This window comes from Rhinolophus sinicus, chromosome 17 (assembly GCF_057876585.1).
Source record: "Rhinolophus sinicus isolate RSI-liver-muscle chromosome 17, RSI-T2T, whole genome shotgun sequence".
NCBI classification, from domain to species: domain Eukaryota; kingdom Metazoa; phylum Chordata; class Mammalia; order Chiroptera; family Rhinolophidae; genus Rhinolophus; species Rhinolophus sinicus.
In genome coordinates, this window is record NC_142517.1 from 174,342,239 (window position 1) to 174,369,969 (window position 27,731).

The 27,731-nt window shown below is 39.8% G+C and overlaps 1 long non-coding RNA gene across 2 annotated transcripts in view; it reads right to left on the bottom strand.

Moving 5' to 3' along the window:
• LOC109452034 (uncharacterized) overlaps positions 1 to 27,731 on the bottom strand; it is a 44,766-nt gene that overhangs the window by 2,764 nt on the left and 14,271 nt on the right. Inside the window, exons 2-3 of one of the 2 annotated variants that reach the window (XR_012498453.2) lie at positions 27,249 to 27,336; positions 4,001 to 4,087 (exon numbers count right to left, since the gene is read on the bottom strand). This is a non-coding gene — a long non-coding RNA (uncharacterized LOC109452034). The remainder of the gene's footprint in view (positions 1 to 4,000; positions 4,088 to 27,248; positions 27,337 to 27,731) is intronic. The other variant, XR_002138083.3, reaches the window with a different exon arrangement.

Sequence of the window (27,731 nt, forward strand, 5' to 3'; positions counted from 1 at the left end):
CCTCAGAAACCTTTCCTAACCAGTCTACCTGAGTTAGTTAACCCCTTCCCCACTCCAGGCGTTCTCTATCCTGTTACTTTGCTTTGTTTTCTGCATAGAACTTACTGATATATGAAATATGTGTTTTATTGTTCACCGTCTGTGTCCTCCACTATAATGTAATGTCCATGAGGACAAATCACTGTATCTCTAATAGTGTCCAATGTCATAAATATGGACTAAAGAAAAAATAGAAAAATCAAACTTCAAATTTAAAAATTAACTGAATAAAGTTGGCTGTATGGTAATTATACTATATTGTTCTTAAATCTTGCCATTTGCCATAGACCAATGATAGCTTTATCAGTAATTGCCATCTAGTCATGCGCATCTTTTTGGAAACCACTACCTTATTTGATCAACTCAATAACCATTGCTTCTATGAAGGGAGGCCCTGCTTTGAGTTTAGTCTAAATATCTGATGAGTGCTTGGGTAATGAATATTTCGAGTGATGTACTGATAAAGGACTCATGCTTTAGATCAAGATGCATAGAGGCAATGATCCAGGAATTAAAAGGAAACACCTCTTCTTTATTAACAACTCCTAAAATCAGTTATTTCCATCTCTAGAGAGAAATTAATATACAAGGGAAATAGCATAATATGGTAAAAAGAACTCTGGTCCAGGAGCCAGGAGACCTAAATTCTAGACCTGATTCTGCTGCAAATAAATCAATTTGCAGTATTAGTTATTTGTCCTGGGCCTCATTTTTCCTCATGCATAAAATGACAAAGTTCAGCTAATTGACTTCCAAAGTCCTCTAAAATATTAAAACTTTTTGAAATCTATGAGTTCCACCAATCTATACAATTCTACAAAAGGGTAGCTGCTGAGTTGAGTCACTGCGCAAAATTCTGTCTGAAGAATCATAACATCTATAGGAAAGAAGGGAAACAACCAACAGTGATGATAGTAATGGCAAAGATGGTTCATCCCATTCCTCTGAAATATTCCCATTGTCTTTCTATGAACAGTCTTGACTATTATAGTGCTGACACTTGTCTTTCAACCTAATCATATGGTATCACCTGAACAATAAACATCTGAGCCAAAAGAAGAGTGGATATTTCAGTTATCCATAACACATTCTAAAATCTCCTTATACTATAGCTACCCAATGTGGGCATTGAGAAGTGATGTGAGACAGAGGCATGTTTTAATCAGTCTTAGGTGAGTAAATAATAGATTCCATCTTCCTGTTCATTTTGCCTGTTTATTCACATACTGATAACTGAAAAAATGTGAGACATGTTCTCTTCCAGAGCATTATTTACAAATTACAGTTCATTCATTACACAGAATGATTCAAACACTCTAAAATATTAGGATTGCATATCACCATCAAATTAAAATGTCTCAACTCCTTTGGAAGGGCATCAAGCACTGTTGTCATGGCAACAATGCTGAAGCTGGGGGTGGGACTGGGACCCCACTGTGAGGATGTGGTTAATTTAAGACTGCTGTGATTCACTGTGATCATGTACCCAAGGTGTCTGGATGTTAAGATTATATTGAAAGCTCTCAAACGTGCTATTTTAAGACTCCCAATCAATTTCTGCCTTCTAGGTTGAAGACCTACAATTTGGTTATATCCAAAGGAACCACTCCCAAGAGTCCTTTATTTATATAGTACACGGCAATAGAGAGAAATTTCTTTCATCTTTCTCTGAAGCCTAGATCGTAAGGCATGGAGACGCCAAGGGGTGAGGAACAATAGGCCCCTGTCATGAAGAGCCTACCTGAGATCAAACCACTTAACCAACCGTAGGTTCATGTTTGGGCTAGTGAACTACAAGCTTTCCTGGGTTTCTGAGAGGAGAGCCGAGGGAAGGAACAGCAGTGTTTCTTTCCAAGACCAGAGCAGAGCTGTGAGCAGTGGTTCCCAGAGGACAGCAGAGACTGGCAGAGCAGTGCACTTCACATGGGCCATTGGTGGAGAGGCAACAAAAAGACTTTGGTACCAAAAGGCTGAAGTGGGAGAACCTGAGTTCCTGCTCCGGGACACACGTGTAGTGCCTTGAGACTGTCCCAGTGGTATTTGCAGAGAGGACCTGGGAAAGGTCAGAAGCTTGTGTCATAATAATTTGCGTATGAAGGGAGAATTGTGACCTTATTTTAGTCATAGGCTGGTGAGAGCTGGGACATACAGTCCAATGTCTATATAAGCTCTTTGAAGGCAGCTCCTTTATGCCTTAGTTTCTTTATCTACAAAAATGGGTAAAAGTTGGGATTGAGGATTAAATTTATGCATAATTTACATATATTTTTATATTACATCATATGTAAATTTATATTATATTTACATAGTGTTTATTATGTAGTATACTTATATAAAAATGTATACTATATACAATATATCTCTATATAAAACTAAACTACATACATATAAAAATACAGTATCTGGCCACAGTAAGAGATCAAGAAATAAAATAGCAGTGTACATATTTGTGTATTTAACCCCCAGGGTTGGAAGAAAGGAAGGGAGGAAGACAAGAAAGAAAGGAAGGAAGGAAGGAAGGAAGGAAGGAAGGAAGGAAGGAAGGAAGGAAGGAAGGAAGGAAGGAAGGAGAAAGAATGAACAAATGAATGAACAAGGGCAAATATTCCCTGATGTGCCTAGAGAACAATGGAGAATCCCTAAATATGCAGAGAAATGTTCTTAGAGAAATAGTATAGAAAGCACACATTTAAATAAAACAGTTTCATATTACACAGATAAATCCACCCCCTATTTTGGCTGTTGACACTTCACTTAATACTTCAGCTGGGTTCTTACATCCACAAATATCACATAACTGGCAGAAGCTGGGCAACAGGAGCAGCCCCAGACATCCCAGAACAGAGCAATCGTCCTGGTCTCTGTAGTGCAGAAGGCCTGTGTTTCCAGCCTCTGAAACGGCTGGGGAGGCAGCTAAGGGGAGAGAAGACAGTGGTTCTGCAACAGGTGCTGTAAGAACAAAGCCTCATAGAAATAGCAAGGCAGAAATGGTTAGACTGTCTTCTCCTGTCTATTGACATTCCCCTGACTGTTCTTTGGAAAGGTGGTATCCTGATTCTACCTACAACAGCAATACTGAGATAGGCGAGTGTGGCATAGGATCTACCTCGGCCTTATTCCACCCCGTCCATCTCTTGTCATACATTCAATTAGAAATGTTGGCTTCCAGTCTCTCTCCTCACTACACTACCCTTGCCCCACCTCTTCTAAAAAAACAAAAAAAAACAAAAAACAACAACCCTAGATTATCTAAATTCTGTTAAACTAAAGCCTCATGCATTTCCCTTATGTCATAATGTACATAAAACCATGCCATGTACAAGCAGGCACCAGACCAATCCAATTGTCTACACTTTTAGCCCAAAGTGGATGTGGATTGAGGGCTCCCAGCTGAAAGTTCTCTTTGAGCGTATGCTGAGTAGGAGAATCATGTCCATACCGTTGTCATTATGGAAGAAACTCAGTAGTCACCACCGTGTTTCCCCGATATAAGACCTAACCGGAAAATAAGCCCTAGCATGATTTTTCAGGATGACATCCTCTGAACATAAGCCCTAATGCATCTTTTGGAGCAAACCTAAATATAAGACCCGGTCTTATTTTCGGGAACATGGTAAGTAGAGCCAAAATGGGAAAGAGAGAAGAAAGTTCATATGAGAGAAAGCCTGGGATGAGGAGGTTGCTCTTGCCTAGGACAGTGCTTGTCAAAGAACACACTCACTCCACTCAACAAATGACTTGTTCACTTGACTCTGCTTGTAGTCTTGATTCTGATATTCACTAATCGAATCAACGTGGACAAGAACCAAAACTTCTCCAGTACTCAGATTCCTTACCTATGAAGTAAGAAAATTAAACAAATTTAAAAAACAAAATTTATTTTCAGACATTGAATCTTTTCATCCAAAAAAAAACAAACTTAGGTGTGAAACCCATTAGGGTTAAACAGATCCAAGCGTACCTGTATGTGTTGGAGTGTTGGAGTGAAAGGGAGTAGAGACTCATCCACGTCTCCTCCTCCTTCGCCTTGATGGCTAAGTGAGCCGTCCTGGAGTTAGAGGATAATTGTGATCTCTCAGCTCTTCTACCAATAAATCACTAATATTTGATGTGTAATTATTATGTTGCAACAGAGCCAACCAGAGAGCAATCCAAACTATGTTCTTCCTGGCCGTGGGGTTCTATGGAGTGCCTCAGGACGCTTGGGGGGTAAGTAAAGCCAAAAAGCAAGCCCAGCCACTGGGGTTCTGTAACTTTCCCACCCCACCCCCCACCATTTCACTGACAGCATGTGTGTTTTTACCTATTTTATCTATTTCAGGTCAATATAAAATTTCTTTTGAGAAAAAGATTCTGTGGCTTTAGAAGTCCCAAACCCGTTCTTTTGGAGCAGTGGTTCTTAAGCACGTTTTCACCTTAAAGGACAAGAAAGTGGCACGGACATGCACCTGACCGTCCATGGGTGTGCCCACAGCTGTAGGCAGCATCTCCACCCCTCTTCCTCCCACTCAAGAATGCAGAAAGGCTTGCAAGCGGGTGCGAGCGATGCTACTATGGGCCTTGTCTCGAATGTCTGTATTTGTCCTCCTCTGCAGCTAAGGGGATTGCTGGCCCCACCACTGTACGCAAGAGATGAATAGGATATATTAATATCAACCGAAATAGATCCTTCTTTATTTACAGAATAATTGTACCAGTATGTAGCAACTCCAGCAACCATAAAAAACTAAGTTTGGTACTTTAAAAGAACTGAAATACACCACGAGGTAACTAAGAGGACTATTTATGTTGTAGCTACTTCATGACTTGTAATTCATCTTCAAGGCTGAACTGGCAAGTCAGAAGGCGAAAGGGGCCTGATCTAAGGTAGGTTTTCTTTCAGTTCCTTCTAAATGATGGGGTTTAAAAGAGATGAGAATCACCAATACTTAGAGGAAGATGAGGGAACAGATAATATGTAAGATTTAAAGAAATGATTTGATATGTCTTTGGTTTTAAAGCCTGATTTGTTTAAACCATGTGTGTGTATAAGTACATATTTAAGATATTAACTGAGGTTTTAGTCATTACTTATAACTAGTAATAAGTGAAGTTTTACAAATGAAATTGCTCATATTACCACAATCTCCATAATTAATCCTCAAACTTATAAATGAATCAGAGCAAAATCAACCATTACTAAATTTGAGGTAATGAAGCCTTTCCTTTTCCTCCCCAATCTTCTCAAGTACATAAGCAGATTATACAGTACTGGGGTGGGAGTATACTCCACCAGAGAGTGTGTCTGTTGGCTCTGAGAAGCTACACAGCTTGGAGCCAGAGGAAAATATCTGTATTTTGAGTCTCTCCCTGACCTACCTGGAATGTGAGGTGAGACCTAGTGGCCCCCTGAATTCTCTTCGCAACTTAAATGTGAAAAGTTCCACCAGGTATGTCTGTAGGGTGACTTGGATTATGGGTTATGTTCCAGGTATTTTATTTCAAATTCTTTTGTGTGACTTCAAATCTTCATATAGTATCAATTCTGGGGAAAATATTATCCACATAGCCAAATAAACAGAAAAGATGACCTGACTTTTTTTTTTTTTTTTTTGAGGGAGGAGTATCATGAGCTCATGGAAATCTTCTTTAAAATCAACTCATCACAAATGTATCAGAAATCAAATCAATTACTTTTATATCAAATATGGTTTCTTGCTATTGAAATATGTATACTTATTATAATAGCAACATATATATCTCCCTTCCTTGCCCCTCCAAAAAAATTTTTTTCAGAAGACTAAGAAATTCACAGAAATAAAATATCTCCTATAATGGGAAATTATTAGGTTGGTGCAAAACTAATTGCAGTTTAAAAGGTTAAAAACAATTGCAAAAACCACAATTACTTTTGCACCAGCCTAACAGTATGATTAATCTTGTTGCTCTATGAAAAACTTTTCATGTAAAATTAGGGATGAAATTACACTGGTTATATTTACATTTTAGTAATTTAATTATTAAATTTACATAATTATACAAAGAAAATTAAATTGTAACGTATATGATTTTTTAAAAAGGTGCTTTTAGAATAAAATAGAATCTGAATTTGAAGCAACCATGGAGATCATTTTATATATTTTAAAAACCACTTTACTGAGGTATGACTGATGTGCAAAAAATTGTACATATTTATTGTATGTAACTGGATGAGTTTAGAGTTAAGTGTGTATTTGATAAACCATCACCACAACCCAAGCCACAGACATATCTATGACATTCGAAGGTTTCCTACTGCCCTATTTATTTATTATGATGATAAAAACTTAACGTAAGATCTATCCTCTTAGCAAATTTTAAGCATACAATACAGTACAGTTAAGTATAGGCACCGTGTTATACAGTAGATCTCCAGATCTTATTGATCCTTTATAACAAACTTTGTACCTTTTGACTAATCCCTCCCTGTTTCTCCCTCCTCCCAGTCCTGGCATCTACCATTCTACCCTCTGCTTCTAGGAGTTTGACCATTTTAGATTCCCATATAAGTGGAGATCATTTTCTATTCCCACACAAAAACCTGTATCCCCTACAAACTGCATCTCCATCCCTGCCAATCAAACCCAAATTCAATGAAATTACAGTATAGAAATAATTAGCGACTAAATCCTGTCAGCTAATTGGCATTAACAGAATTAGGTCCCATATTTTTGTAACTGATATGTAGTTTGGGGATATTTCAGCAATAATGGTGTGAGGAAAAATCCTGCAACAGTATTTAGATCTAACTATCCGTTTGAGCACTGTGAGCATTTGGAGAAGAATAATGGGAGATTGAGGCCCAGGAACTTGGGGAAAAGAAGGCATGGGAAAATGTACGCAATCCAAAGGGCAGTTAAGCCCAGCAGCTGGGACTCAAGGAGAGAGAGTCAACTGGAAATTCCTCCTGATAGAGTATGGGAAGGGAACCCAGGGGCAGAGATTTCAAGTCCCTTAACTCTTCTTATTAACCACTGCAATCTAGTATCTGCCTATGTTAACATCGCCTTAGAACATGAAGGAAGGGGCTCTGTCTTCATTTGGGACTCTGAGGAAGAGGTAGAAGGATCAACCTGGAAAATGGCGACTAGAGAGCCAATGAAAATCATGAACTAAGAGGGCAGTTAAATAAAAAGTGATAAATGACAACAGGACAGGCAAGACTGCAAAGAACTCTCAAAAATATCCAGAAGGGAAATGAGTTTCTTGTGGGCAAGCAAATGGGGGGTTGCATAATTTTTATTTGGGGATTAATGGAAAGGACAATTGCAGAAGGATGGAAAACAGTTACTCTTGTTACACTTGGATAATCTAGTACATTCTATTCATAATTATGAGATTTCTTCTCAATGAATCTGGAGTGACATCATGACTAAGTATAACTTTCTAAAAGCCAGACATATAGCAATAACTTGTTAAAACCATTCTACCTTCTTTATTTAAGGAAGCGAAGCCAGCTATCTGTAAATAGAATCCTTCTATCTGTTCTGTACCTTTGTTTATCCCCAGGGAATGAGGAAAAGGAGCGAGAAGAGAGAGAGAAAAGAGCACCTACTAAGTCCCAAGCATCTTATCAACATTGCCCACATTTAATCCATAGTGACCTTCTGAAGGAGGCATTAAAAATCCTGTTTAATAGATCAAGAAATTACTCAAGGTTAATTCACTTGTCCAAGAGTACAGTATTTTTCATGCTTGAGTAAAGAATAGACCCCTGTTATAAGAACCACCACGAATGTGATGTCAAGTCCCTGGTTTAAACTGATCTAAGATGTAAGTTATGAAAGCAAAGCATCTTTCAGTTACGAATTACCAGTGTAAAAAGAAACCGTATTTATGTAAGGGTATATAATAATTTTAAATATCATCACTGAACTGAACACACACACACACACACACACACACACACACACACACACACCTCTCAAAACACAAGGACCTGAGAATGTCTTCAGACCCCTCGGTGTCCACAGACTCTTGAGAAACATTATTCTTTTACTATCCTCTCATCATTTCAGGGTTTCCTCTCATCAATATAAGGATTGAACAGTGCTCTGTATCATAAGTAGAATGTTAAATTGTTGGAACTCATTTTTAAGTTTACAGTCTGCAACCAGATATGAAAATCCATATTCTAATTTGCATAAAATTATAACATATAGTTGCACCTTTGCAAAGCTTTGCCAAAATGGGTTAGGATCAGAAGATCAAAATTAGGACATCCTCATACTGTGTAAGGCCATTATTTTTGGACCTGGTTTCCCCTAGGGTGTGTCCTACTCCCATGAGCATGTTCAACTGGTTTGAACAGTCTTGAGGCTCCTGTTGGCAAGTTAATCTGGCTTTTCTGCCCCTCCCCCTCCCGGGTCTGCCTTGATCTAGGCTGTTTAAACAAACCAGTTACAGCTGGCTCTCTATATATCTTGCCTTTCAAGAGCAATTTCATATACAAATTCCAGGGTTCAACTCACACGACACAAACTTAAGCCTAAGAACAAATGGGCCCCTTCAGGCAGGAATTTTCTTTATCCCAGAAACTGTGTCAACCACTTCAACGCAGATGTAATTTGGCAGTTTTCCAGGCCTCTAATATGATCCCTCTTTTTACTGCTAGAATAGATATCACAGCTAAAAGCAAAAGATACAAGTACAGATGGAAAATACATTGTGTAAAACAAGCACCAGATCACAAGCAATGCATTCTTCTTAGGAATTCAAACTTTATCTTCTTGAATTTCTTTTGTAGACATTCATTAATAATTTTTTAAAGATCTACGATATCTAGAGGTTAAATCCCATTAAACATCACAAAGGGAGAATTGTTTCTGATTGGGAACTCAGCTCATTTCCCATAGGGGATTTGCTCCCCTTTTAAACAACATAATTAAGTCAAGTGGATTCAAGGACCTGACCTGTCAGTGGATATTTGAATTTCGGAGAAACTACGTGAACTAATCTAGAGAACTCTTTTTAATGAGCACCCATAGTCTAGGACTATGCTCGATAGATGCTTTACTTCCTTGTCTCACTGAATGCTCAGTAGCCCTGTGAGGCAGCCCTATCACTACACAACCTTTCACCTAGACAACCAAATACCACAGGGCAGTGGGGCCTCTGGAATGTCTCCGTTAGAGGGCCTTGAGAGCCACAATATAGGGAAATTACAGACTTGTCTCAAAACTGTGCGCAGCAAGCACACTGATTTTAGCTGAAAGATTTTGTTGTAGTTTGGAGAGTCGCTGCAAGTGCTGTGGAAGGACTCAGTGACATCCTCCCCCAGTCCTCCAGACTGACCTGCTTCTAGGCTTATCGCTCTGTGATAACAGGGAGGACCAGCATCGTGGATCCTGGGGAACGACAAGAGTGAAAATATATAATAAAAATGCATGTGATGACTAACGAAAAGGAGGTAGGAGGAAGTATAAAGTGTATTTTCCCAATAGGAAAGAGCTAATTACGAAACTGTACAGACATGAGGTTTTTATAGCAAAATGGAAACTGGGGTTCACAGTTCCCCAACAGTATGTTTTTAATTGCTTTCTCTGTATAACTGAAGGACTGACCTACTGATTGAGGAGCTCTTTTCCATCTAAAATGTCTAAACATACCAGTTCAAATACATGGTGTCAGCAAAAACTGAAACCCAAGCAGTATACTTTTTTCTCTCACTAATAAGAGCTGAGCCAGCTGTTCTCCTGTGCCCACTTGGGCAGGGAAACTGGGAGGAGTGGTGTCAAGGCTCGCACGTGCCTGCAGAGGCCATAGTTGGCTTACAAGTGGCATCGGTTTGCATGTTAGTACTAGAAACCTCTGTAAATGATTAAAACTGAGAAAAGAGTTTGGGTCACACACGATTCTTTTATATCTAGGGAAAAGAATGAATATTACATCAGTCCTATATGACATATTTCCTCCCTTCTTGTAAACCCTCCAAAACAAAATCTACCCTCCCCCAAAAAGAACAAAAAGCAAATATGTTTGTTCCCCTCCCTTGTTCCTAACAGAAACTTAAACAATAAAGTTGTGTTCCAATATCCACGTACTGACTAATAAGTTATTTAAGAAAGATCAAACAGACAAAATGTTTTCTCCCCTTAATACTAAACTCCACTCAGTGACTGAGCTGCTTTCAGTTCAGGGAGAGTTTGTTTTTCACTAGTGTGAGTGATATCTGGACACGTCACTGGAGGTGTTAGATAGCGCAAGTCCCAAGCTGGCTGGGAGGCTGAAGCTTGCAAGGCCCTATCTCCTCTCTGCTTTCTACCAGCCAGAGCTACACTTCCTGCAATTCTTTTCTGATGTGTTTCTTTGCTGTTTTGCAAATGTCGACCAAAAATGTCAAGATTGTTTGCTATCTCAAATCCCAAAACACCCATGACCTTGATCAGAACATACATGATTTCTAAAAGGGAAACTTTTTTATACGGTCTTTTCTTCCGAGGGAAGAATAGCTATCTTGAAAGAACAACTCAACAAAAAATGTTATGTTTCATTGAGGAGTCAGATAATTAAAATTTGAATGAGACTCAGTTAAATCAACTGACGAATATCAAGTTCATCGCTTCTGGGTTGAATTAGAAATTAGATTCCTACCATCCCTTCCCTTCTCCCCCTTCTTTTTACATATGAGCCAACTGTAAAATAAGAAACATACAAATGCTTATCTCCTGAAGCAAAATCTCAAGTACAGTTTTTAACTTTCACCAGAAAAGGCAGGTAAATGTGATGTGAGAAAGATGAGACTGCTGCCCAGTTAGAAACAAAATAAGTTATTAAATCAGGAACTGGGCCTAGAAAAGATATTGAAGTGTGCATATTTTCTGGACTTAGTTTCGTAGTGTGTCTGGTCTGCACTTTCCACCACACTTGATAGCAGCCCCTCCCGGCTGCCCAGCTCCTGGGAGGTGTGTACCAGTTTCCGGCAAGAAACTCAGTCCTTTCCAGTGCTACTGTCAAGTAGGGGCCATGCAAGAAAGTTTCAGTCAATGTCACTATTGGGTCAGTTTGAGTAAATTCGTTAATCTCGTGAACCGTGCTTTAAATATAAGAGTCTTATCATTAATTATGGAATAAAAGGCTTTTCCATTATTGAAAGAACTTCAGGCCTCATTGTACAGGTTTGGGACTGTGGTGGGGGGTACAGGCTGACAATTTCCGATACTACTCTCAAGACTGATTTCTATAATTAGGTTTAGATCCAGACTCAGCAATGGCAGTGAGTCTGTAAACACGTGCCATACAATCTGTGTTTGAGAGACTTTTGTGTATTTGTGACACTTGTAGTTTGCGAGCTCCGTTTCCCAAGCAGAGTAAAAACAACTACGGCAAATTGCTTTTTCTTAAAAATAATAATAGTAAAGCATTTAGCCAAAATGCTTTCACAGCCATCAGTCTCACAACAATCTGTGATATGGACAGAGCTGGCCTTACTTCCCCATTCTACAGATTGGGAAATCAATGCCCAGAGAAGTTGAGGACTGTGGTCAGAGTCAAAGAACCCAACTAGTCTCAGAATTCTTTCCTTTTTGCCAATGGGTCCCAAACACGACATCAGAATCAGGTTCCCAGATCCTACTGCTAAGAGGTCTGGAATAGGCCTGGGAATCTGCTTGTTTCTAAAGAGTTCCCTAGTGATTCTGGTGCTCAGACAGGTTCACCCTAATGAGATAGTCAGAAGCAGGCAGCTAAGTAGAGGGAATGCGGACACGGCATGGTGTTTCCTGTGATCAGTCCTCAATCAATCAGCTCTATGTTCAATTAAACGGGGTCCTCAATGAAACAGAACTAGAGGGCGTAGAACGGAGATGTAAACAAAGCTGAGACTCCAGACTTGGGGAAAGAGCAGAAAACTGAAGATTAATTCCCAATTTGTAGTTTAGAGTACTATTTATGCAAAACACTGATTTAGATTCCCCCAGCACACCAAGAGAGGAGTGCAGAGTTGCTGCTATCGTGTCCATCCCTCACGAGTGTAGAGCTAGTGTACAAAAGCACTCTATTTCCAAGCTTTGGATAATTTTCCTAACAAGGGTTGTCAGCAGGGAGCAAGGACTGAGGAAGAGGCAACAGTGGCAAAGAGAGGACTCTGGCTGCGTCACTGGTGGAAGAGGTCTCTGTCCAGTGGCAGAGGACAAGAGGGAAGGCCTTCCAGTATACAAGGACTTCTTATGTCAGGTGTTCTTGAAGGAAACACTACAATTCACATTTGCAATGGTGACAAGTCACGGTGGGTACTTCATGAATAAAGAAGACACCAAAGGCTCCTATGGATTACATACCAGAATAATTGCGTTTATTAAAATGTTTTAGTTGATTAAATACCCTCGGTATGTGTCTGATACCACACAAATTTTACTACCTATTACTTATTTTGGCTTCTATTCCTTTCTGGAAGTTGAAAGCACGTTCTTTTCTCAGCTCTTCTGTTTTTGAAATTCTTAAAAATTAATGTTTTGCCTTTTATGTCCTGTAATTCAAGGACAAAGCACCAGAATGCCAACAATATCTGTTTTAAAAGTGCCATTGTAACTTTATTATCCTAGAACAAAAGTGTTGTTATTTTTAGGAAGTCTTATTTTTCAGGACACCAAAATGGAATAAGTATTTATTTTCTAGGATTGTTTTCTTCTATTACTATCTGACACAGGGAATGGATTAGATGACTTCTAGGATCCCTTGATATAATTTTAGTCCCAGGATTCTGTACTAACTAGATTTCCCAAATGGTCATATAACACGTTTCAGTGACAGATCATTAAAGTTCTACTTTGAGGCAAATTGAAGCAATTTGTCTTTTAAATTTCCTGTCATCAACACATTAAAAATATAAAAATGTGCTAAGAACATTTACCTCACTCTGCCAACTAAATTATGGGCATCTTAAGAGCTGGGATCTTGTTATCTTGTGCACATATAAGTCTAACACTGTGCTTAGTATACAGTAGCTGCTTAATAAACACTTCTTGATTGAATTAATGAATATTGTAAAGTTAAATATCCAGAGATAGAGATTCTGATGAGAAAAATTAGTAAAATTATTGTGTTGGTCTCCCGCAAAATGAAAACCACTCTATGAGAAGATTGAGAAAATGGTCATGTAAAAAAATTATCCTTTCCAATTTGAGAATAGTTTGTATTTCAAAATATGAAAAAGACAGAAAACAGTATTCTTTGCTATTAATTACTATATCACAGGTAAAGCAACAACTCATATATTTTTCACAGGATCAGAAGTTTATAGTATTCTTCTCCAAGATGATTCTACAGCATCTTTCAGAGTATCCAAATTATTTTTTACTACATTCATGCCTCATTTCCTTCTAGTCATTATCTGCAACTACCACAAAATGATGAAGCTGTTTGTTGTTCTGTTTTGTTGTTTTTGTTGCCAAAAAATACTAAGTAATTAATTTCTAAACTTCTGGGTCAAGTTTTTGGGAAAAAAATTTATGTTCCTCTTTTAAAGCTATCGAAGTTCTGTTTCAATGTGTTTTTAAGTGTGTGTCTTTTGGAGAGCCCTTTTAAAAGTAAAAGCAGATGGTGAAAGAGTTCTTTGTCTGAGACCAAACTACAAACCTGTTGGAAGTCTAACTATGGTTAAGTAAAATAATAAAATTCCATGTTAAAACTGACTTACAGGAAAATTATTTCATTTTGTTTGGAAAAGGACTGCCAGAATTATTAGTGATGGGCATACGCAGCTTCAGACTGTACTTTTTTTTTTTTCTTTTTTTTTTTTTGCTTAGAGCAGGGAACTAGAGAAAATGCATTTGGGGGTCTATAAAAAAGTTCCTTACCTATACAATTAATAAATGCTATTTCCATCTTTTCAGACACTGTTGTTCCAGGTGCTGGTGATAATTCTTGAACTAGATACATAAGTTCCCAGCCCTGAAGGCTTACAGCCTAGTAGCTGAGACAGACAATAAACAAGGAAGCAAATAAATCAAGAATATAGTTACAAATTGTAGTAACATGAAGGAAACAAACAGAGTTCAGGAGAAGCAGTAGTGGAGAGAGGGACCACTTTAGATAGGTTCTTCAGGAAAATCCTCTCTGAATAGCTGTGTTGATTAGACCTCTTTACGTTATAAATAACAACAAAAACTGGCTTAAACAATAAAGAGGATTTACTGCTATCTGGGACTAGGTCTGATTTCCCACAGGGTTTGGTCTAGCACATCAGTCATTTCAGAAGACTTTCTTCAGCCTGCCTCTCATCTCTGCTTTCCCCACTGATGAAGTCATCCATCCATAGGCTCCACAGGCGCTACTCTCCATTCCTTAACCTCCCCACCCCCTACACACACAAATGTACTGCCATTCATGGGCATAACTGCTATCCAACAATCTAGGGCAAAAAGATCTCTTCCAAAGCTCTCAATGAATAGAAATGAACTTTTCTTTCTCAGAGCCCCCGATGTGTCTTCTCACATCTCCTTGGCTCTGACTGGGTTACAGGCCTATCCATGGCCAGGGTAATAAAATACTCGAATGCTTATTGGCTCAAGCCCATGAGGACCACACCTGGAGCTGGACAAGGGTTGCATCCCACCTAAATCACAACCTTAAAGGGGTGTAAAAAGTGGAACTCTAGGGGAAAATTGGGTCACTGTTTTACCAAAAGAAAGATGGATGAATGTTGGGTGCACAGCAACAGATGCCTCTACAAGGAGATGACATTTAAGCTGAAAGCTGAAGAAGCCAGCCACATGATAAACCAGTGAGGTAGGGTTCCATGCACCGGAAATAGCAAGTGAAAAGATCCAAGGCAGAAAAGAACTTGGCATGTTCAAAGGACAAAAAAGCATAGGTATTTATAAAACAGATCATTACTAAGCTCTGTTAGTTTAACCAAGAACTCTTTTCTAACCACAAATGGTAACTGAATGGAAACATGTCAGTTCTAGGGTAACCTGTATACCTTGGGTCTGAATACCCACATTCAGATATTTTTCCTGTTATAGTAAATTGGTTTACATGAGCTATTTCAATAATATAAGGCCATAATATGGCACACATGGTATAACTATATAATTCTGTATAAATCCTGTATTTGATGGTTATTCAGGCAAAATTAAGGAATGTCTGAGTGGCATCCCAAATTTTTATTTTAGATGTATGTCAGTACTACATCCATTATTTGATCAACAGTAGAAAGTATTTATGTAGCAATCTGAAGTTTTAAACCAAATTTCCAGTTGCTTGTTTATTTTTGCAGGCTGCAGTTACTAGGTGATTGAAGGATTATACTATTGTGCACTGAAATTAGTCGTCAGATGACTCCCTTGTATGTTATATGAAGGAAATTCATTCAAAATGGACCCCAGAACTAACTAGAGGTCAAGGCAGACCCATGCCCAGAGCTTCAAAAGCTTACTGAGTGCCAGGCATCAATGCTGTGGATATCTGATGTGGCAAGTGTGTTCCTCAAGTGATGAAGGACTGGGAAAGTCCTAGGGGTTCAGATAGCTTTGCCCGAGGGGAGTCAGCACTGCTTCCAAGAGACAGCACACACAAAGTGTAACTGGACTGCTGCTCCTCTTTGTTTTTTGTTTTTTGTTTTTTTTTTAAGATGGCATTGTCACAAATGGCAAAATGACAATTTTTAAGGCAGGAGGTGGGTACATAAGAATTCATTATATATTTCTTCTGATGTGTATGTTTGAAATTTTTCATAATAAAAAATTAGAACAATTAAAAGGTGATATATGCCTCTTGATCAAAGGGAGACAGAGTCAACTGGTTTTAATTCAGGAATATAAAAGCTCAAGAAAAGTTGCATGAATATACACCCACAACCCAGATTTGCCCTCTTTTAACCATTTGTCCCTTGGACTCCCTTGCTCACTAGCACTTTCTCTCTCTCTATCCAGATAGATGGGTAAATAGGTGTTGTTGTTTTTTCAAACATTCAAGGGAAGGTTGTATATATCAAAACTCTTTACCTATAAATACTACAGTTTCCATATGGTTAAAAAAGGTATTCTTCTAGGTATGCACAGTACACATAAACTACAATAACTTTAACACTGCTACAAAATTTTATCTATTGCCTCTATTAAAATCTTGTCGATTTACACAATTACACCCATGAAGGTATTTTCTTTCCCATCCAGAACATGATGAAGTAGGATACCTTTATTTGGTTTTCATATCTCTAGACATCACCACACAATTGTCAGAACCATGAATCAGCCACTGTGCTTGGATCATCCCCATTCCATGAGCCCTTGTGTCCCTAATCCAGCCCTGCCAGCCTGGGTGAAGGAGGCACGTCCCTCAGGCCATCCTCCCCGCTGTGCCAGGCTTCATCTTTAGGGAAGCATTTCATCAAGTCAGCAAGGAAGTCTCCTCTGAGAAGGAAAATTTCTATCAAACAAATGTTTCTGTACAATTAGAGAAAACTAGTCCACATGGTACCATCTCCTCTGGAGAAGATGGTCTCTGTTTGCTGTCTTGCATAACCAAGGATATTTATTCTTTCCACATATATTTGTTCTTCTAATAACTGAGTGCTCTCGTCAATTGGTGCTGTATTTAGGTGTTGTTTAGGGAATCTCAGAAGTTGGGGCTTAGAGGAACGAAGGGTTCTTCTTCAGTGCTTACTGAGGGCGTGGTTTAGCTTCTCAGAGGTGACCAGGAGCTGGGAAGGAGGCTGAACTTGGCTTTGTACATCTGCCAGCTCAGAGGTATGAAGACAGAGAAGGAGGCAGCAGGGAAGCTGCTGGGTCATGTTCACCCACAGGAATAAATGAAAAGTGACTAGTTCTCAATGGCTCTGCTCACAGGCTAAAGACCTGCCCTTCCTCTCTCACCCAAGAGCAGGTTTAAAAAGCTCAGTGTATGAGTTACAAGTGCGTGAGTATGTGCATAGTAACCTTGGCTACCTGACTACGGTGGAATGAGGGTGGTAAAACAGTATCTGTCATCTCCTTTCCTCTCTGTCAGCAGGAGCCCAATGAGAGGGGAGAACAGTCCAGGAAGCAAAAGAAGACTTGGACAAGCAGTTTGTATTGATTTTCATGTGATGCTCAGATCACTTTCTACAACTGGAGTGTGAACTGAATTCCAAGCTTGATACATAAAATTTACACCCGGCCTGGCTCTCTCCACTGTTTCTCCACTCCCCCACCCCAATACCAAGATAGCCCAGCTCTGTAGTGGGTCAAGGACAGTACGTCTTCCCTGGAAGCTGTGGCTTTTTGCACTTTGGAGGTCTCCAATATCATTAAACCCAGGGCTGTGTATGCGCTGGGCAAGGGTACGTGTGGTAGGCACTATCGCTGTGTTGGATCCAGGGCTGGCTCAGGGCAATGAGATTAGGGTAAACTCACTTAAGAATCTGTGTCTGTAGTGTTAATCTGTCTAAGAAGGAAACTTTAAACATGATAAACAGGTCTCCTTCTGAAGTGGAAACCTTAGGGAAGGAAAGCCCCTCCCAACCGAGTCTCTTCAAGGCACCCAATTTGATGACACAGTGCGAGGCTAAGGTATTATCCTGCTAGCGATGGTGGAAGTGTCCGTGGTGCAGCCTCCTTGCCTGGGGAAAACTGAGGCAGAGAGTGAAAAATGGTTTGGGTTTCAGTAAATGAGGAGGAAGAAAGAAGAATAAAAAGGGAGACTGAGCCAGCAGGTGTGAAGGAATAGGACTGTTCCCATCGGCCCCAATCACAGCCCGCCAGGCACACACAGCCTGACCCAGGCCCCACCTCCTGGAGGCTCACCAGGCACTGTGAGCCGACTGCCGTCATCCTGGAGGAAATGCACAAGGGTCTTGTCTGTGAGCCTGAGATAACGTGCGCAGGACCCTACCCCTCACTGGGGAAGGCGACCAGACATGCTTGATGACCACATGCTGGACATGCACACAGTCTGACCGTCAGGGCTGAGGCATAGCCTCGGGAATTTCAAGCTCTTGGTGAACCCTTGGTAGATCTCTGGAGACACCTGCAGTTCATGCGGGACAGGTGTGTGGTTGCAGCGGTTCTACAGGTTGTCCTGGACCCCAGTTCAATGCTTTGAAACCAAAGGAATCAGAGATACCAAGCGGGTTTTCACATTTATGCACATCCATGTCATCTGAGCAAAGCCTCGGACTTCTAAAGGGAGAGTCTGGAAGTAAAGATACCAAAGGGATGGGGCAACAAAGGAGGCAAAGGTGACTTGTGGGGCCCAATGAAAGGTAAAGTGAAAGAAGTCCCCTGAGTCGCCAAACTGCAGGCCAGAGGTGAGACGCTGGGGTAGTGTGGCTCATCCTGTCGTGTCCTAGTCTCATCACCCGACCCAGCTCCTAACACACGGGCCTAGAATAGCAACCTTTGTCCTTTACAGAGAGAGCCGGTCTCACAGAGGAAGCAAAGCCTACAGACTGGCAAGGTTAATTCCAATTCTTAGTAATATAGCAAATAATATTGCACATCCCTCATTTCATTTGTTTCTCGTACCTTAGAGAGGCTGAGTTACCCAATAAGTGAAAAATTCAGTACTACAGAAACTCTGATGTGACTGCCAGCCTGGGGATCTCTGCCAGGAACCCGCACACCAAGCACATCGAACCAAGGGCTGACTGACCAGGCTGGAGATACATGCAAAGTTACCCTTGCCCCCCCAGACTTTTTCTTACCTTTAGAAACACACAGGAGATGAAGCAATCAGACAGGATTGAAAAACACAGGAGGCTAGTAAGGAGGAATCCCCTAATCTTCCTTTGCTTCTAAGCACTGTTTTTCCGTGGCAGGATCCATCTCATATAAGAAAGCAGGAGGGCAAAAACTCATTCGCTAAATATTGGTGGGAAAGATGAGGAGCTATTTCTCTTTTAAAACAAAGTTTTCAAATCCTTTGTGCCCACGCGTTGGGTTCCCAGTGCTCACTTCCAAGGGTCATTGTTCACTTTGCACAGAGTTGTGCTCCAGGAGGTGACATTGATATAGAATATGGTGCAAATGGGGCTCCCTGGGATTATGACCCCGAAACCCACACCCCACACTCAATACAAGGCCAGTCAAAATTCATAAATGGACTGGCAGCTTGGGGTGGGCGCCATCTGTTCTACACAATTTTGGGGAGTTGGTGTTTTAATGTTATAACTTGTCATACATTTCATGGGGAAAAGTGGCATGTTGGTGTTTTAATTTATAGTTCCCAGAAGTTTATTGGCCATTTATATTTTTAAATGAATTTTCTGTTCTTTATCTTTAGATTATTTTTCTATAGGATTTCTTTCTTTCTCCCTTCCTTTCCCTTTCCTTTCCTTTCCTTCCACTGTTGACTGGCAGGATTTTTAGAATTTTTACGTTTTGTCTCTTATATGTTTCAAATATTTTCCTCAGTGTCATTTGTGGTTTAACTTTGCTTTTGGAATCTTTTACTATGTAGAAATTTTACATTTCCATGTATTAAATTTTCCAAACATTGTCTTTTGGCAGTATTAAAAACTCAGATGCTTTTAAACACCAGAAAAATAACACCAATAAGTAAATACCGTGTTTCCCCGAAAATAAGACCTAGCTGGACAATCAGTTCTAATGCGTCTTTTGGAACAAAAATTAATATAAGACCCGGTCTTATTTTACTATAAAACTGGGTAGAATAGACTAGAATAGAATAGAATACCAGGGCTTATATTAATTTTTGCTCCAAAAGACACATTAGAGCTGATTGTCCAGCTAGGTCTTATTTTCGGGGAAACAGGGTAAATGAAATGGTTCAGGAGAGAACTGGGTGAACTACGAGCATGTTTTTTATATAGTAAGCAGGCTTTACTTATTTAAACAAAGGGGTAAAACCCCTAGGTTACGGACATGGCTGAACGGGTTTTCACGCGCTCCCAAAGCGTTCGCCAAGGTGCGAGGTCCTTCATGGGAGGCTGTGCACGGTCACGCTGGCTTGAGGTCTCCCTGAATGCAAACTGAAGCTCTGAGAGGAACTGCTAATGGCGGACTGGAAGAAGATGTGACTTGCCTGGGTTGGGACTGGCCATTCCTCACTTGTGTACTTTGGTAAAGAAGTACTTGTTGTTCATCCATCTTTGAACTTGGGATATCAGGTACTGCAACCTGAAGGCAGCATTCAGTATATATCTCCAGAAACTGAGAAATTGCACTGAAGTCATGGTGATTATGAATAAACACCTTCATTTTCCCTCTCTTTTATATCCACTTTATCACCCGTTGCCTAACTTATTTGTACTCCTTCCAGTTGCATCTTAAGATTTCGTTTAACTTTTCCCTGACCTCTCCCCGTCCTCTCCTCTCCCCATCTGGTCTGATGCTCCTCATATGTGCTCACATAGCAAACTGCACTTTCCAGGCCACAGCATTTATCATTTCAGAAGGTAACTGTCCACTGGCCTGTCTACCTCTCTAACCACATCACAGGCTACTTGAGGCAAACACAGCTGCCTGTCTTGTTCACAATTATATTCCCAGCATCCTGCCTAACACACTTATCTGTGGCATGAATGAATAATGTGTGTATAGTTCTACAGGAAGTACTGCATTTGGCTCCTATTTTCATTCTGCACAGGAATTTACAAGGCATGCTGGACGAAATGTGGTCTTCCATACTGGGCCAAGAAATGCTTTCTGGTCAGGCAGTGACACAGGCTATGTGTCCAACAGAAATCTGAGAACTAAGAAAACAAACATGTGGTCACTTGCATCTATCTCTCTGTTAGCTGGGGAGAACTCAAGTTTCATTCCAGAGATTTATCCATGTTACTTCTATTGTTTATTTATTTCTTTTTTAACTTGAAAAGGAATCAAAATGCTAACATAGAACACAAACCGCTAAACAACATCAAGGGGCAAGGGAAGGGAGGAAGAGATGGAAATAGAAAAACAGACAGTGAAAATAAACTGACTAAAAGAGCATTTCAAAACACATTCTTATTCTGAGACAACAGGGAGCTATCTGACTCCAGTTCTCATGATGTAAAACATTTCACAAAGTTTGTTGATTTTCAAGAGAAAAAAGTAAAAACTACTTTTGGATTTGAATCTAGACTTTTTCTTAGATATCAAGTAGAAAACAAAACATTATCTTTCTTTCTCTTCAGCAGGGATCTTAGCCAGAGAGAGAGAGAGAAAGAGAGAATCCTGAAATTTAGTTTTTATGACTAGGATTACGCTACATAGGCCAAACATAAATACTAGGAAACAGCAAAAAGACTGGATGAACAGAACACCAGCTTTAGCATAAAAAGAAAAACTTTACCTGTTAATTTTAATGATTCTTTAAAATATTTTTCATGCTCTTAGAAAGGGAACACAGACTTTCTGTATTCAAGCTGAGCAGTTGCTACTACGGCACTTCAGGGGTATCTGTATAGCAAACCCCTCCCACTTTCTCGCTACCCACCCCTCCCATGCACACACACCAGCTAAAACCATAGACCCCCCAAATAGGAAAGCTTAACCTCAGGGACCCTAAGATGCCATCTCCCTGACAGAGCTGATTAAATCAATGCCAGCATCTTCCTTAGTATACCAATCAAATATTTTCTCTCAATTTGGAGCAATAGACACTGAAGTCAATTTGGCTTTAATTCATCATTTTCATACTTAGAATAAGTTTATGTTGCTTCAACGGCTAACTTAAATATGATTCCACTGTAATAAAGCAAAGAAAAAAAGAGGCGGGAGGGAAGGAGAAAGGAAGGGAAAAGAAACATACTAAGAATTTCCACAAACTTGAGATAAATGTACATTAATCCTAGATATGTTCTCAAAGTGATTCAATACTTTTTGACCTATTGAAAGTCAAATCTTGTATTTGGGGTCTAATAGTTATAGATTCTGAAAATATACACTGCAAAGCAATTCATTTGTCTTGAATTTTCTGAAATGATTTCACAGCTTCAATTTAAAAAAATGTGTACCACATCAGTTATTATAAAATTACTCATGAATTTTGAATTTAAGTATGAATCCAAATTGAAAAAGATTAAATAGCTGACTTTCCTTGGAAAATATGAAATAAAACTGAAGGCAATAATGCCATTTCCAAGAGTATTTGGCTGTTTTTTAAATATTAAAATCCATTAACAGGTAATAATATGGTAGACAATTGGATTTTAGGTAAGCCAACATAATTACAAAAATAATACTGATTTGTTCAACAAACATTTATTGAAATGTACAATATGCCAGCCCCCCTGCTAGACAGTAGGATGTAACAGTGAACAAAATAGACATAAATCCCTGCCACACGGAGCTTACATGCTAGAGGGGGGAGATAAACAAAATTAATAAAATAGTCTGTCATGTAGTGATAAAAGTAACATGAAAAATGTGAAATAAAGAAGGAGATGATCAGGGAAATCCTCAAAGAAAAATTTACCTTTGAGTAAAGATCTGAATGAGTCTTTAAATTTATCCCTGTAGTCTAAACCCTTACATTGAAGTGATAAATTGAACTGATACTTATTTTGTGATAACAAAAACATTAAGGTGAACTCTTCCTAGGAAAGCACAAATTTTCTGTCCCCAGAGTGAGCAGCCCTTCCACGTGGTGTCACTGAGCCTCTGCCCACCTGGCAAGTACCATGCAAGTCCTGTGATGCCTTCACAGACCCTCTCAGATGGAATTAATCATCCCTTTTTGTCTGATGTCTCCTCACTATGTACAGACTTTATGACATACTTGGCTTTCTTCACTAATAAATTATAGTCTCCTTGAGGTTTTCTTTTTTTTTTGGCTCTCTTTCCCCGACATGTAGCACAGGACTTACTCATTATAGGCACTCATTAATTTCTCTGTACTGAACAGATGCACATGCCCAAATAGTTACAGTAAACAATTATAAAACACATATTCAGTATTGGCTAGATTATTCCTGAACCAAAGACTACAGTATTCCTGCCGATAAATCATTCAAGGGATTCTCATGGCCTACAGGAAAAAATGTTCAGAGATCGTATCCAGGCATTCCAGGCCTGGAGCAGCTGAGCCTGGACCACTTTCTCAGCTTCCTCTCCCACCACCACCACTCATGTCCCCCATTCCAGTCATGCAAACATGTTTATCACGTCTTTAAAGCCATGTCTCTGGGCTTCTGCAGAGGCTGTTTTCTTTGCCTGAAGTTTTTGTTCTCCTCCTGTGTCTGGTGAACAAAAAATAAAATTCCTACTCTTCTTAAGAATCTGTTCTAGCTTTGTTTCCTCTGAAAAGCTTTCCCTGATTTCCTCAGGTAGAGTTAGTCATTCTTTCCTCCGAACTCCCATATTGCCTTTTCCATTCCTCAGCTACAATATTTATATCACATTACGGTATAACTATTTCCTTCTCTGGCTTTTCCACTTGACTGAGAGTTCTTTGAGGTTACAGACAATTGCATTCATCTTTGTACCCTCAGTGGATAGCAAGGGTGTGAGGCGAGTCTCCAGTGTACTTGTGCCATTCTGCATAGTGAGCAGTGGCCCACATTCTAGAAGCATACAAATTGAAACAAGCACGTCACTTATCGAAGAAGCCAGGGTCTCTGAAATCCTTGGTGCTGGATTGTATGTAGCATGTGCTATTCATATGGCATTAAAGACTTCAAATACATTCAAAATTAGCAACGTGAATAATTAAATGGGAGAACTTAAGCAAGTGGTTTTAACTGGGGACATTCAGCAATGTCTGGAGACATTTTTTGTTATCATAATTTTGGGGGTGGAGCTCTACTGGCACTTAGTGGGTAGAGGCCAGGGATGCTGTAAAGCATCCTACAGAGCACAGGACAACCCCCTGAAACAAAGAATTGTCCAGCCCTAAATATCAATAGCTCCAAGGTTGAGAAACATTAACCCTTTTACCTCAAGAAACTATAATTTTTTTACAAGTTACTCTAATTACAAGTCATGATGGGCTCTTATGTAGATATGACTGCTTCCCTAGTCAACTACTAGGAATGTACAATTTCTAAAAGTAATCATAAAACATTGTACTCTGAACTGAGGGAACTGTTGGCCCGGGGAAAAGGGAAGGGCTGGGTTTTCGTGTTCCACATTTCATCAGTAGCGATTTGAACTCTGCTAAAACAATTAGATGATAATAATCATTATACTCAATCTCAGAAACATTTGGATGAATTAGTAATAACATTAATTAAAGTGTTATTGCTGATAAATGGATGATGACTTTGGAAAGAATCACCTGACGACTTAGCAACAAGATAACCAACCTTTGTAACATTTTAGCAAAGCATACTAGAGTAGTTTAAAAATAAGGAAATACATCAAAGCAGAACCAGGAATGTGAAAGTATTCTAAACGATGACACCTAAGATTAACTAGTCACCCAGACCCCAGAAATATGTCAAGAATCTGATGAGAGCGGCAAAACTCCAACCCCACCTACTTCATTCTGGTGACACAATAGCAGTGTAGTACAAAAGCAAATTTCCACTTCTGTCTCTAGCTTCTTGCTGACCATGTTTTGATTGTCCAGAGGTAATCTTCCCGTAGGTTTCCCACTGACATCTAACAAAATCTAACATTTTAAAAACTGAGCTTGTCCTTTTTTCATAACAAAATGGGAACTCCTGAATTATTTTCAATGGCATCACCCAACTTCTGAGCAGCTGAGCTCACAATCCTGTTATCTTATATTTCACTGTCTATACTTCAGCCTCAACATCCAACTACCTTCCAGATTTGTATCATGCGATGTCTTTTGGATTCGGGCCTTTGCCCCATTTATTCCTTTCTATTTCTGTTTTTCAAGCCACTACATTAATGCAGGTCCTTATCATTTATGCTTAGATTTCTGTAACAACCTCAGATGGTCTCCTTTCTGTAGTGTCTCCCTGATCCATGTTTCACATGATGCTGTAATAACAACCACGACAATACTGACAGTTCTAGACTGCTGTAGCTTAGAGGTTTATAGGTCAAGTTTTGGGGTCAGACTGCCTGGATTTCAAACACTTAAGTATATGAAGTCATTTAATCCTTATAACAAACTAATGAAGTAGCTACTCTGATTATCCCCATTTTACAAATGAAAAACTCGAGTGTGGAGGGTAAAAAGTCACTTGCCCAAGGACACACATCAAGTAAGCACTGAGCCAGGATTTGGTCTCAGGCTGCCTGACCCCACAGTCTGAGCCCTACCCACTGTGTACACTGCCCATCCTCCAGCCCATTATTATGCCTGACTTGGTGACTCCTACGTCCGTACCATGAGGCCATTTTCCATCTATCCAGTGGATCCTAAGAACCCAACTCATTTTTTCTTTCTGTATCACGTTTGCTTATATGGTAGTGAATAGTTTGTAATTATCCTCAAATAGCTCCATTTGTTTATATTTTGTGTCTTCATCTAGGTGTGAGTTTTCTAAAGAACTTTGCTATCTTTCTATTCTTCCAACATACCTAGTATAATACTCATGAGTATTAAGTGCTTTAAGACTAATCTTTTAATCACTTACATGAAAACTTTAAAAATGAAAAAATAATGAATTTAGGTGAATACCTAATTCTAGGTATTGTTATGAATATAAAAGTCAAGTTGGAGATTTCCCACAGGTCATCAAAGCGAGCTAGATTTGGAGATCCTGAAAAATACTAACATCTTAAAGATTCATTTGTTAATGCCAAATACAAGGTCTGAAAAACCAAAGACTTTATTTTTCCAGTTAGTATAACCGGCCTAGTCATTGCAGAACACAGACCACCTAGCTTAAGACATAAAAGCTCCCAATACTCTCAATTCCAAGTGCCACTGAAATGCAATCTAGATTAGAAGTCAGCAGTGGCAGACAGTTCTTACTCTGTGTACAGTAGCAGCATTCGGGCAAGAGTCATGGGGGGAACAGAGATTAACATCTTGCTCCACCCAGACCACTATCACCACTGTAGCTCCCACTCGGAAATCTTTCATTGGAATAATAGCTGCAACACGCCATTATCACAGGTCTTTGGTTTGGCTTGTCCATACTGAGAAAAGGAAAAGAGACGAGAGGCCTAATTTCCCCACAAAGGCACTACCTGTAGGTAAAGGTCACAGAAAGGTCTTTGGGGGATAACTGTGAAGCCAACCTTCAGCTCTACAGAGCCCTGAGGTGATCTCAGGAATCCTCATGTCATGCTCATAACCCTTAAGCCACATATTTCTATACAGACTAGAGTTCTGGTAAATCAGACCTAGACAGGGTCAACAAGCAAACATGGCATTAGTCTAAAAACACACTCAAACATGTGAACTAGAAATATGTAAGGTCCCATCTTTAATCTCTCCCATTCCCTCGGTTTCTGTGCCAAATTCCTCTCTCAGTAATAGAGATGTGCTTCCACTTAGTTTCTCCCTTTTGTGTCCACAAACTCCACCTTACCCCCGGCCCTCACTAGAGACGGTGCCAAAATGCTTCAGTGGCCCTCCTTGTAACACTCTCCTCTCGGGTTCATTTAGCATCCGGCTGCCAGAACAATCTTTAGCAGCAATTCACAGTCACTGCCCCGCCTCAGGGAAAAGCACTAATAAATCCTTGTTTTCTGAAGATTCAAGTTTAAATTTCACTAATTAACATTCAAGGCCCTTGAACTGCTCTCTCTCTCTCTCCATCCCATGTCATACTGCCTCTCTACTTCTCCCCCTCTCCCCAGCACCACCCCACCACCACCACACGCCTCACTATCCTACCAACTGGCTGAGGGGAACACTTACTTCTCTGTGCTCATCCCGTGGCTTTCATGTTTGGCAATGCTCTCCCTTCTCTCTCTGTCAAAATCTTAACCACTTTTTCAGGCCCAGCTCAGGCTGAAGTCCTGCCACAAAGCATTGTCTGACTATTGCAGCCTCCTCAAGACCTTTCTATGTAAAGGTGTTCACAGCCCCGACAGTCTATCCTATATCACCTAGCACCTTAATTTAACTCTCTGGTATCTGCTGGAGTTTAGTGTTTGCCCACATGAATCATAATTCTGTCACATCTATGGGCTGTGCTCAGAGAAGGTCTTCAATGAGTCCTTACAAATGAACTGCATGGAAGCCTCCTGCTGCTTCACAGAAATGTGTGCCCTGATCTTAGCTTTATATCTGGGGCTCCACCCAAATGAGATAACTTCATAGGGTTCACTGCTATTTGAAGACATTATCGCCAGCACACCTGCTTTTTGCCAACTCATTTTGAGCCTGAGCCCTCTATTGGCCCTTAGCTCTCAAGACACCTGGTCTTTTTTTATCAGCATACCTTGACTTACTTTTGCATCATGGTCTTTGATAGTGACCTTCTTCCTTGGGAGTAAACCAAATCACCATGCTGAAGTTCTTTATGGCCTCTTTGTGTCTCTGGAAATGGAAATTATGACATCATCTAAGCCAATGACTCCCAAACATCACAGAAGATAAAATCACTTAAGTGCTTGTAAAACATTCCAATTCCCAGGCTCTGCATCAGAATATCCAGGACATGGGCCTAGGAAATGGAATGCTTAGCAAGCATCCCAGGTGATTCTTTTGATCAAAGGAATCAAGGAAACACTGATCTAAGCTACTGGGTAATAGTTTGCCAGCTGATCTGATGAGATATTCAGTCTCAACTGCCAATCAGAAATTAGGTATCCTGGAAAAAAGAAATAATTGATTTTAGGGGGTTAGCAGCATCCTTGCTTATCAATTTCCATTTTTCTACCTATTAACATAAGGAAGTGTATTCTACTAAATAGATCACTAATAGAAAAACT